We start from the raw sequence: 12,827 nt of genomic DNA, 5'->3' as shown, positions 1-12,827 counted from the left end.
CACATATCTTGTCTTGTCTGGCGTCATCTGGCTTCTGTGGTACTTGGTCGCTCCTTAAAAGCCATTAAAGTCGTACACCACGGCGGACGGTATCGGACCCTTATTTCAGCAACTATGGCCGACGTCATTGCCCTCTGAGAAACAAGCAGCAATACCTTGGAGCGAGCGAGCGACTGCATGTGCTTTCTCTCCAACCTCTATAACACTTTCACTGCCACGCCGAAATCACATGTTTTGTTCAGAACGCCACGGGAGTCCTCTTATCATTTAAAGCATATAATGGCAAAATAAAAATAAATTGTTGATATAAGACAAATTTTTAATTGGTTATTAAGGCATATTTTATTTCAAAGTATCTTATGTATATCGGCTATATTTTAAATGCACTAACTGTCAATTGCCATTCATTTTTTACAATTGTAAACAGTTGAAGCGCTCCGGTCACCAATGACCACCGTGGTGTCATAGGAAAAATCATGGCCGGTCATATATCACCAACATGGCAGTCAAAGTGTTAACCTTCTTGGGCCATCTTAGTGAGAATTGTTCTGGTTTCCTTTGTATTTTGGGACATGACACCGACATCCGTGGAGTCTCTGAAACTCCTTTAGGTACTAAGAAAATACAAAGACACCACCGAATATATTAAACTAAAGTTAAACGGACTCACCGCTCATGTGGTACCAATAGTAATTGGTTGTAAGGGAGCAGTCCCTCTCGTCCCTCGCCATGTAATAAACAATCATACAAGGACTAAAAAATTTGGTTTCCTTATTGGTACCCGTAAGTGTCCGATTTATTATTCCAGTTCCTGATATTGCGCCACACAAAGAATAATTAGGGTAATTGAAAAAACAAAGATCAGTATCGAGACAGCTTTGAGTTGGAGCACGACACGCAATACGAGCTTGAAGCATCCCGCGTGCCGATGCTCCATGAAACGCAGTACATCTAACCGTTTCTATGTTCCCTTCCCTTGTTTTCCCTTCTTTTCGGTCCACTATCCCGACGCGATACTGAATGAGTGCCAGCGTGAGTGTTTGTTCAGGTTGACAAACAGACAACTTTCGGCACCTTCTTTTATGCTAAAGAAGCCGTGACGTCAGTATCCCGCGGGCCGTAATTGTGTACTCGGCTAGCCGTGGCCGAGATAAGGAGCCCTTCGAATCTAGGAGAGGCGTCCATTCTCGTAATTTTCAGATTCGCGTAGTCCCTTTTGAGTGCTACACTCCAGCATTCCTCTAGCGTTTTGAGTTACTTCGTCGCTTCGAAGTCCTCCCAATAAAACGGTTATTTTGTGCTAGTGAACAGACCCAAATTTGAACACAGGCGTTTTAACCGATACGGTGTTCACGTAGTTAACCCCTCCCCGAGCTCCCCAGGCAAGGATGCGCCGGATCGCCGTCACAAAAACCTCCTCACATTATTTTTAATAAATAATGTAATATGATTAGCAATACTTTATTCTTTCTTCATTTCATAATATACTGTTCTCTGAATTTTGTAAATACCATTTGTAATTTGGTTTTATGAGCTTTTTCTCCAACCTTAGCAAATTCGTCAAATTAACCCGGTATTCTTCGCATAAGTACAAAATCTTTTTGCAATATTATACCAAATGTATTGCTAACTATAATTTATTATCGAATATTAATTGTAGGACTAACTTGGTGCTCGGTCTACGCGCGTGCCTGCCACTGAACGTCCCATCTTTTGCATGGGATCCCGCACTACTCAGCTTATAAAATTTCTTTCAAAATTGAATATTTATAGATTAGAAATTTCAAAAAGGATTCAAAGTGTAGGAAAGTAATTCAAAAACATTAAATACTATTCACCTATACTCTTATGCATTGACAACAATATTACAGGAAAAAGAAGAAATAATTTGTACTATTAAAGTTACTACCAAAACTTGTTGATTCATCGGCTTTTGGTTTTCATTAACTTGACCATTCTTGATTTCCGCCAAGATCATTGAGGATTCAAAAGTAAATATGCACGTACTGTGAATAGAAACTAATATAAATTGTAGTAGAAAATATGTAATGCAATAATTGTAAAATACAATAAACTCACAAGTGTAATTAATATCTCCCGTGGAATAAGGTGTAATAGATCACGATACATATTTTTCAAATGATAGTATTTTTTAGACGCATATGTGTATGGTGTCTGTAAAACTTGATCAATACTGCTCGTAAATAAACAAAAGATTAACCGTAAAATCCATCGATGATAATAAATATGATTAGAATTAAACCAGTATTTGTCAACTTAAAATCAATAACTCTGTTTATGCTTCACGATTTCGCGATTCGTAATTACAGAGTGCATTATTAACATATATGCACTATCCCGAAACGACACCAACTTATAGACAATCTTTAAAAATAAATCGTCACGATCTGGAATCACAAAATCGTTTTTTTCATCTGAACGAAACACACTTGTTAACGCAGAACGCTGTTACTGAAAGAAGATATACTATACAATTATTTAGAAACAGAACATGCTCTTCGCAAAAAGATACATTCGCTGCCACACCGATAAGTTTTCGTTATCTAATAAAAGCGAAAGCAATAATAATAATAAAATTAATCGATCGTCCCTCAGTTATGTCGACAGCAGAGTTTACGAGTCCCAATGACTTCCTACAGCATTAAATAATCTAACTAGTTCCCCAGTTTGAACAATTTGCATTTAATAAACACAGATTATTCCGACAGTGACCGAAATGACATGAATTGGTTGCCAGTGTGCATTGTTTTATTTCATCATTGATCGTACTTAATTGGCCCATATTCAAATGCTACGACTAATATACTGCAGTCAGACAATTCCGGGATCAAAGAAAAATGGCTGCCTACGATAGTTTCTTCCTTAGACTTTGCTCTTCAAAAATTTTTCGCTATAGTCTCCATTTACTATGAACAACCTCTTCCGATCTTCTGATATCCTATCTTGCGTCTTAGATTTCCGAATGGGACAACGATAAATCTTCCAAGCGTGTTCTAAATAGCACAAAAATTGCTCTCTCGATTAACATAGTACGTGTAGATAGCATTGTACGTGACAATTGCTGGCTTGTGGCTAAAATGTAACTGCTAGTTAGCTTCAGAATCCTTTTTTACGCATTAAGAGTCGCTCGTTTAATTTTCACAACAGAACTAACTTTTATTACTATTTGTCATTAGTACTGAAATATTACAATACTTCTCAAACGTGTATTGTTTGTTTTGGTTACTGGCGATGTTAAGCTTTTCAAAGGGATACCATGTGGTCACTATTTTCAGAACTCCACTGACAATTGGTTGCAGGTACCTTGATGAACTTCTTACTCAAGTTTGCAATGAGGAGAAAAGAACTTCGCCTTGGACACCATCAGATGTCACTAGTTAGACGGAGCATTCAAGAAAGAGTGGTTAATGTGGCCCAATCTGGAATTTATTGCTGCTATCCTCTACTCTATGGCGGTATTAGCTTTTCATCAAAAAAGAAAGACTCAGTGGCCCAGTATTTGGGTCCGTTAACCACTTTCTTATGTTATCTGATATCAGATAGATGAGCGCTCAGCAAACTGGCTTATGATTATTAAGAGGGCCATTGTACTCTGTAATAAGACCGAACTGATGTCTCTTATTGTCGATTTTGCACTTGTAATGACCATTAACTCAATGAATGTTCCCTCGTCCTATCGCATTTTCCTATATTCTTATCGCTGCCGATCATAGAGTAAGGAATAGCACTTTTCGTACAGCTGCTTTAATCAAGTCTTTTAATTTCAGCCGACAATGGTGATGGGCATTCTTCCAAAATCTTCCAGAATATTAAATGGACCATTAGCCTTAACAAAGCGACTGACTTATTGACAAAACAAATTACATATCATTCAATGTTTGACACCTTCATTTGGGGCGGTCCACATTCCTGAGAAAATTCAGTTTATCACGAGTCGAAAATAGGAGGTCGCTAATAGTAAACCGACTCATTCTTCAACTTCCCTTTCTTACGTCTTCATTCTTGCAATGGTACCAATTATCAAGAAGTCGAGCTTACTTAGCTTCCTACTACGTCTAACAGTAATGTATTCTGTAGGGTATCGTTGAATCTCGCACGCTGTGCATCACTTTTCTTAGTTTCATTTTGAGATTAGCAACCGGTGGTAACGAGCACGTCCATTCGTATAGAGGTTTTAGAAATTTCAATAGCATATAATATATTCAATTTTAAGTATTCTATGTTTCTCTGAAATTAAATAATTTATAAAATGACGACTTGTAATCATCCTTATCATATAGTTACATTTATATACTGACCAATGATGCTTTGTCTTTTAACAAATTGCATGGGAGCATAATTTTCTGTATTTTTTGAACGTGTCATGATGTAAAGGAACTATACTAGTACTCCATTATTGTCTACCCCCTAACTGAGATTACAGTTCCTCGATTTTCAACGGTTGCTTACCTGCTCTGTGATGTCTGTCTACCGTCTGCAATACTACGCAATGAAATTACAGGTCCCTGCTTTCAACGTTTGTTTTTCCAAATTGCGATCATCACAGCCACCAACATGCAAATATCATATAACTAAGATTATAGTCCTCGTTGCCAAAGCTCATCTTTTACGGGCTGTGATTACAGTCTCCGACTGCAATGTGTTAATTTAATAAATAAACTAATTAACAAGAGAATCAACTAGCAGCAGCGTACTAATTATACACAATAAAGGCTTTATGTGATCTTTGCTGGTTATATTTCTCATCGATAGGTGGCACGACCTTTCGTTTTAGACTCGAGATTTATTTTGTAACGCAGTAAATAGAGTCTTACGCTTAAGGGAGTCGGTACATCCTTCATTCGAAGGTGAAGTTAAGATCATGATATTGCGGTCACAAAGGTATCTGTCCAGAAGTAAGTCTCATTCTTATATTGACCTTTTGTTGATATTTCAATTTTTTTTGTTGATTTATATGCTTTCCAAAATCAACTATAGTCATAAGGATTATTTTGTCTCAAAGTTGACCAAAAGTTAGAAAGATGCACGTTATCGACTGACATAGAAAAAATTAAACAATATGTTTGAACATTTCCAAAGTGTTTTATGAAACAAAAAAAGGAACTACTAAAAATGCTACAAGTATTAAGACATATAAACATATATATCTGGTAGTCGCGGTGAACATGTTTAAACAAAAGTATACCTGACTCCACTAGTTTCATCGTTAAATGAATAGACTAAAGGTTGTCAATGCACTATAAAAACAGATTATATTTGAAAACTGTGAAATTTGCAAAAAATAGTTGAGATAGAAAGAGAAAAGATTAATATTGAACAAGGACGAAAAGAAAGTGTAAAAAGTGTTAATATGTTTAGTATTGGAATAACTACTTCTGATTCTATTAATACCACAACAGGGCAATCATTTCGTAAGCGTTCAGCATCTTTTTTTGTGAATAACAATATAACGCATAAACAAGGAAATAATATATACTCCCTGTTGCGTTCCCATTCATATTTTTTCTGATTCGCCAAAAGACGTTAGAACGCTTCTCAATGTGCCAAGCGATTGGTGAGATGTATCGGTAGTTCCACCAAGAGAATATATTTACTTCGACTCAAAAGCAGAAATTATTAAGAGACTTCTTTGATCTCAATCCATAGGTAACATTAGACAATTAAAATCAGACATTCATAACAACGGATGTACGTTAGATAAATCTAACGGTATGCATCTTCGGTCTATTCAATGTAGTATTTTCAACATTCCAAATACAAAGCTAATTATTATTGGCATTTATACAGGTAGTTAAGAGCCTCACAATAAAATTTATTATTTGTTATTTGTTAAAGTAAATTATTTTATTCCGTTATTCCGAACGAGCATCATTCTGCCTCACCTACGTAGGTCTCCCAAAAGGTATATGTTAGATGACTAGGACCATCGCGAAAACGGTCAAAGTCCATTATCTTTGATACTGAAGCGGCGTTGCTTCGGTTTGCTGTAAAGATGGAGGAAGAAAGAAGGAAGGAAAAGAGAGGGGAAGAACGTTTCGTCCTGGGCCTGCTAGTGGACTCATCAGTAAGGCTACCTAGCAGGCCCTATCTTAGACGCTGGGATATTAGGGACAGGTCAGAACTTCTATATATTGGAAAGGATGGGTCATCGAGTACTTTCAAGAAAGTGTAAACGGTGCTGTCCCTCTAGTGGCGAGTGCCGCCACAATACCATTTAGGATGATGTCACTGGTATCTTTTGAATATATGCATATCGTATGTCCTGGCGTTACGAAAAAATTATCATCTGCCTGCGTAGTTCTTTTTCTATTTTTCCCTTTATCATGATAATTGTAAACAGTAACTTGGTATTTCAGAGAATCGCTATTTTGCGACCGTCACTTCATCAAATCACGAGTTCGTTATTATTCGTGGCCAAAATGATAAATTAAAACCAAACATCGTTGTTTTTTTTACAATGACGCTAAAAAGGGAATAGATCTATCCGACCAAATGTTTTCATAATATAATTGTTTACAGAAAACAGTGAAATGGTATAGAAAAATTGTTATAGAACTGTTTTACGGAAATTGTCTGGTAAATGCGTGGTACGTTCATAAAAAATTGGGAGTTAAGCATTTCCAAATTTTAGAATTTAGAGTAAAAATTATTGATTATCTGCTGATGAATATTGATAATCATTCTAGTGAATTAATAATGAGTAAACGGAATCATTTTCTAACTTTGTACGAATGATCCGCGAAGAAGTCGAGAAAGCGATGCAAAGAATGCTACAAACGCCTAGCAGAGTTAAAAGGTATTAAGTACGCCACGAATAAAACAAAAAAATAACCACGTATTGTAATTATTGTAAGGACAAGCCGGCACTTTGTTTAACCTGTTTTAAAGAATTCCATAGAAAAAATTGATAACTATATTTTATGATACTCAATGTATATGATTGTTTTGTATTGGATGTTTGATTACAATGTTGTAATGTTAATATATAATGTTAAATCAACAAAACAATATTTTGTACTATATTTTGTATTTTTTTTCTATAAAAGCAATCGTGCATGACCAACCGGTAGTTAACTATTCACGATAGTTAATTAGGAAGAAATTTCTTATCAAGTATCTCACAGAGACGTCACACGTAGCTCCATTTACCGACCAGAAATTTACCCGCCGAAAAGTTCCGTATCAGAAGGCGCGTAGGGAAATCTCCTCTAAGAAAGAAAACAGTCGAATCTCTACGAAAAATCTTTGTTCTAATCTTTATTCTTCTTAAAGAGAAGTATTAAGTAAGTAAGAGTAAGTAAGAATAAAAGTAGCTAACAAGACACGCGAGCGACTAGTCGACCTGGTAGACAGTCTAATCGATAATATGTAACACCTGTAATAGTGCCTGGAATTAAATACATTTAAAATTGAAGGCCGTGGTTGAATAACCGCATGATACATCCTTTTCATTTTTCTAACTGTGAGGGTAAAATCGCGAGGTGTCTTACCCACACACGTGCACGCACCCCACAAAAGCGAAGAAACTTGCGACAAAAGGTAAGTATCACTATAGGATGGCCGATTGCAGGGTATTAATGATATTATTGCAACTGGATACGTGTGTAAACAAAAGATGTAATTGCGAATATTCTAGAATATTGAATGTTCGAGATATTCCACAATTTATGCAAAAGAGTACATGTGTGCGTGTATGTGTGTGCCTGGAAGAACAAGGGAATGCATAGAAATCCGGGGAAAATAGTCGCGAATGTACGATAAGTGAATGCATAAAAAGATGTGTGTACGGAGAACGAGTCAGAGTCGATATTGTATTTGAGTTTGAGAGAAGTTGTTGGATTATTTCAACATGTCAATATAGAAACAAAAATGAATATTGTGTTAAGAAATAGAATCCTGTATATAAACAGGAGAAGGAAATTTATCGATTCGAGAGATCCCCAATCAGTTTAGACTGAATGGTCTGAAAGTAAAATACATATAGATTTTGCACGATTATTATTTCTTAGGAGGGAGGAACCTATATTTTCTGCTGAGTAGTTCCGCAATTCGTATAGGTTTCGAAGCGTAAAGACGATCTATAAGGCCAAGTAATAAAGTATTCAGTTAAACAGAATATCGGATTTTAAATTTATTTGTATAACCCATATCCAATAAACGTAGCACTAACAACAATAAATAAGTAGTACTGTGTTCAATAAAATTTCCACTCAATTACAATTACGCTTGTTTTCGCGAAACTCTACAATCCTACATATACATATATTGACAATTACTTTTCATCATACGCTTTGCTTCTAAAACTGAAGGAAATAAATATTTATGCCGCTGGTACCATTAGAAAAAATAACAATTTAATATGTTTTACATCGAATTTTATAGGAACAGGAGTTGACGATGAAGTACACAGATTGAACTAAGGAATTTAAATATATTTCTATAAGACGATCGAAAATCGTAAAAATTTGCAATAATCATATCATGGAAGATGTAGATTTATTAAATGAAATGATAAGCATATATAGTGTGACGTGGTGACACAGCATTAGCGACAGTTGCAGCGGTGATAGCCCGCAAGTTTGCGATAAGTAGCCCCCCTTTCGAGTCCCCCTTTCCGTCCCTTATCCTATAAGCGGTAGAAACGAGAAGTGTCTCTGTCGAAGAAAATGTCCTCAAGGAAGAAGAGGACAGCATATTCCAGGAGCGTCTGTGCGTTGAGGCAGCATGAAGGGCTGAAGTTACAGCGTCTTGGGATAGAACTGCAAATTTTCATGGTATACAAACTGGAGAATGACGGTGGAGAAGTATGGAGTATAATCGGCAGAGGAGATATGCCCTCGGACGAATGAAATTTCCAGCGAGCAATTGTGCGAGCGTGCCATAGAAATTAGCGAGTGATGCCAGTAGTAGAGAGAGGGAGCGAGAGAAAGAGAGAGAGAGAGGGAGTGAGAGAGAGAGGGAGAGAGAGAGAGAGGGAGGGAGCGAGAGAGAGAGAGAGAGAGAGAGAGAGAGAGAGAGAGAACTAGGAAAATCCAGTAGGAAATTGAGAGAAGATAGCGGGAGTCCTTATCCGCTGAAGCGTCTCCCTTTCTTTTGCCTTATTTTCGGCCTTTATTGCGGTCTTGGTGTATATTTTTGAATTACAATTGTGATGTTAACGGTGGCCGAGAGTGCCGACTACCGATTGCTTAATTAGATTGCTTAGTGCGCGGTAAGCGCATGGTGATCAGAATTCACCTGTTGCGTTTATTGCGTAATTCTCGTGGCCCTTCTAGCTAGTTCGTGTTCCGTTTATCTCGGGTTTCGAGTAATTCTGGTGTTCCTTTTGCCAGATCGTGTCGAGGCTATAGAGAAAGATGCCATGACGTCAATATCCCGCGGCCCATATCTGCGTTATCCGACTAGGCGTTGGTCGACTTAAGGAGCCCTTCGAAGCTTCGAGAATTGTTCCATCCCGTAATTCCCGAACCGCGTTAACCTTTTTTTTTCGTGCTACATCCCGTGTAGCTGGCGCCCTAGTATTTTGAGACCTCACAGCTTCGAATTTCTTCCTTTGAAACGGCAATTTTGCGTTCGCGAACACGCGAAGATTTGTACGAAAGCGGGAATAGTGGTAAAGTGCGTATCAGTCCATAACGTGTTAGCTTAATTGATCGCTCCCCAAGATCCCCGGGCGTGGAAACGTCGGTACCCCATCACAGTAGAATATTTATCAGATCAAAGAAATGAACTCTGAGATAGAGCATGCACTTTGTCAATTTTGCATTAATGAATAGCTGATTTGAATATAAGAGAGACTATGTACAGTTCAACATGCCAAAAACATACTTTATATTTCTTAGAATATAAAATTAATATAGAGACATGATAAAATATAAAACTATTTCGAGCATCAGAGAAACGGCCTTTCAAAGAAATTTAAAACGATCGTACAGAAAATATGCCCTAGATGAGTGACAATAAAGAAGCCTCTAGATGCAAGTTGCCGGAATATAAAGGAAATGTTATCACGTATTTTAAATGTCGAGTTCAATTATTTTTTGTAAAATGTAGAAAGTGTTTCTCAAAATTTCATAGGGATTGGGGTTGAAAATAGTTAATTTTTGTAACTGTTATAAGAAACACAAAAAAGTTTGTGTACGCAAACCTTTTTAAGTAAATTATTTTCTTTTTATATGCAGTATTTCGGATAATGTGTACAATGCAATGTACATGTTGTGAAAGAAAACTAAAAAAAACTGGAATAAACAATGATTCTTTGTATATTGAAAAATTATGTTCCAAATCGTCTAATAATTCAAAAAGACATTCTTGCTTTTGAAAAAGAAATCAGACCTGTATGGATTAAATCCATTTATGGCCGTCAAAAACATATTATTCTTTACACAATTTTAATAATGTTGTTGGAATACATGTAAATGGTATAATCTTGATCCATGCACCATCTATTTGTATAGAGGAGAGATGACAGTGGTAAAATAAGATTGCAAGAAGGGGAAAAACATTTTGTGCCGAGAATATGCAGCGCGAGAAAAGGTATATTATAAGAAAGTTTTGGTTTCCTTTTCTACAAAATATATTAAATTCTTACTGAAGAGAAGAATTACTCATTAGCCACAGACCACAATATACCAACAAATGCTAATTAGGTGGATAAATTATATACCCTTAGAAACACAAAAATATTCTATTACCATGTTATTAGTTACCAATATTTTTAAATATCTCGCTTTTAACATTAATGAACTTGTACCACTTTCAAAATAAACAGATAAGTGTCAGGACTAAAAAGTGTCGACAAAAAACCTATGAGTAAGCTACCCCCCCCCCCCCCCCCCGGTAAAAGCATTGGAGACAAAAACCGATTACTAATAGGTAAAATATACCTACAATTTATACCACAAATTTCTAAACAATGTCCAAAATAAATTCCTGGTCGTAAACGAAATAAATTAAATTGAAAGTGTTGAGATACATTGTTAAAATTACTATAAAAATTGACTAAGCCGCACCATTGCATCAACCTTAACTATTCAGGCGCCATTATGTTGCAGCTTGAAGCGCGTGACACAATTCGAGGCCAACTCAAATTACAAACTTCTAAGCGCTGAATAAGTATAGTACTGCACTTTCATCATGTGTACCGTAAACAATTGAAGCATAATAGTGAATGTACTTACTCGGTATGTGCTTGAAACGGAAATTGAATGAATGGGCTCCCGAAATCTCGCACCTGGAAATTACTGACCTCGCTCGTGACGTGTCGATTCATGAGAAAGTTCCTGATCGTGTTCATTTAACGTATGAATAATTTCTCCAGTATGTACATCATAAAAATTTGCTGTTCTATGCCAAGACGTTGTAACTACCTGTTCCGCATCAGGTAGCCTGTCTGCAGCCATTACAACGCTTGCATGGTCTAGCAATTCTCGTACCAGAGTCCTGAAACATTTCAGATTATAATTAGCTATCAATTTTTTCTAATTTCTATATCTTTTATCTATGAAGAGGGAACTCGGAAATCTAAAACAATTATGTATTACAAATTACTGCACAATGTATATATAAATTTCTCTTAATAAGTTTTTTTACAAAAGACCAAACTCAGCACGCACTATTGCCGTTTAACACATTGCAAGCGGTAAACAGTAATTACAATCTAAGGAAAACAATAGCTGAAAGCAACGAACTGAAATCTTAGTTACGTGACACTGTAGGTAGTAAACTTATGATAACAGTTCGAAGAAAAATAGACGTTGGAATCGGGAGACTCCAATTTCAATTACGCGATAGACGACAATGCGTCATTTATTTACAAAGTTCAGTTTCTTCGCCTCAATAACATTCGTAAATTATCAAATTAGCTAGAGCACGCGAAAAAACTGAATTTGCTCGCTGCAGTTTGAAAAATGTGAAAACCTAACCGGCACTCAACTTGACGCTAACGTCAATATTAGTAGAAATACCTAATCAAAATAAATGTCAATACTTTTAAATTTTTCGAAGCTATTATCGTTATTACAATGGCGCAAAGAAATGAATGCAGTGTAAAACAGAAATCGCATAATAAAAAATTCGTGTTAGCGATACAGGCAATCAGTATTAAATTAGCGTAACGTCCAACGTGTTAATAATACATACAGTTAATAAGAACTTTGAATCATATTTGCATTTCTCTAGTCTAGTCTAGCGATTAACAGTACTATAAGTGATTCTGGAATTTTCAACATATACTGCTAGAATCTCGACTAAAAGAATATTAAAAAAACTACGATTTACTTCTTTTACTATTTATATTAATTATATTATACTATTTATACTAATTAATTATTATATCACATATATTCTGTATCTGCCCATTAAAAATTTAAAAAGTGGACATAAATGAAAAAACAAGAAAGTTCAACCAAGAGGACATCAGATTGATCTTTTCTTTATCGGTTCTTTTGATATCAACAAACATAAACATTTGAAACTGATAATGAGACACATAATCTACAAGTCAAGAAAGCAATGCTATAAGTCACTTTGTAGAACACCTTGTATGTTTAACATGTAAGTTGGTCTTATAGTGAGATACTTAATGCCTTGTATGTCTTCTAATACCTGCTTCAGAAGACGATCTTTTACAAAACGTTGTATGGAGTTCTAGCAATTTGGAAAATAAAGTACTGTAAGATGTGGATGAGAATAAAGTAAAAACTCGATTGCTCAACTGTTTACTGGGCGTATTTATTCCTGGTTCATCCGAAGGTTCGTACAAGAATGCCTTCTTAGGCCATTCGTACTAGCCTCGACGACACCCT

The 12,827-nt window shown here is 36.1% G+C and overlaps 1 long non-coding RNA gene across 1 annotated transcript; it reads right to left on the bottom strand.

The window, feature by feature from the left end:
• Window positions 1–502: 502 nt before the first annotated feature.
• On the bottom strand, window positions 503–985 carry LOC143432173 (uncharacterized). Its single transcript, XR_013102907.1, has 3 exons — window positions 957–985; window positions 671–811; window positions 503–596 (listed from the first exon to the last, which is right to left on the bottom strand). It is a non-coding gene; the product is annotated as an uncharacterized LOC143432173 (long non-coding RNA).
• Window positions 986–12,827: the final 11,842 nt, after the last annotated feature.

Source organism: Xylocopa sonorina, unplaced genomic scaffold, assembly GCF_050948175.1.
Source record: "Xylocopa sonorina isolate GNS202 unplaced genomic scaffold, iyXylSono1_principal scaffold0047, whole genome shotgun sequence".
NCBI lineage: Eukaryota > Metazoa > Arthropoda > Insecta > Hymenoptera > Apidae > Xylocopa > Xylocopa sonorina.
The sequence above is the reverse complement of the archived record's forward strand: the minus strand, read 5'-3'. Positions and strand labels throughout refer to the sequence as shown.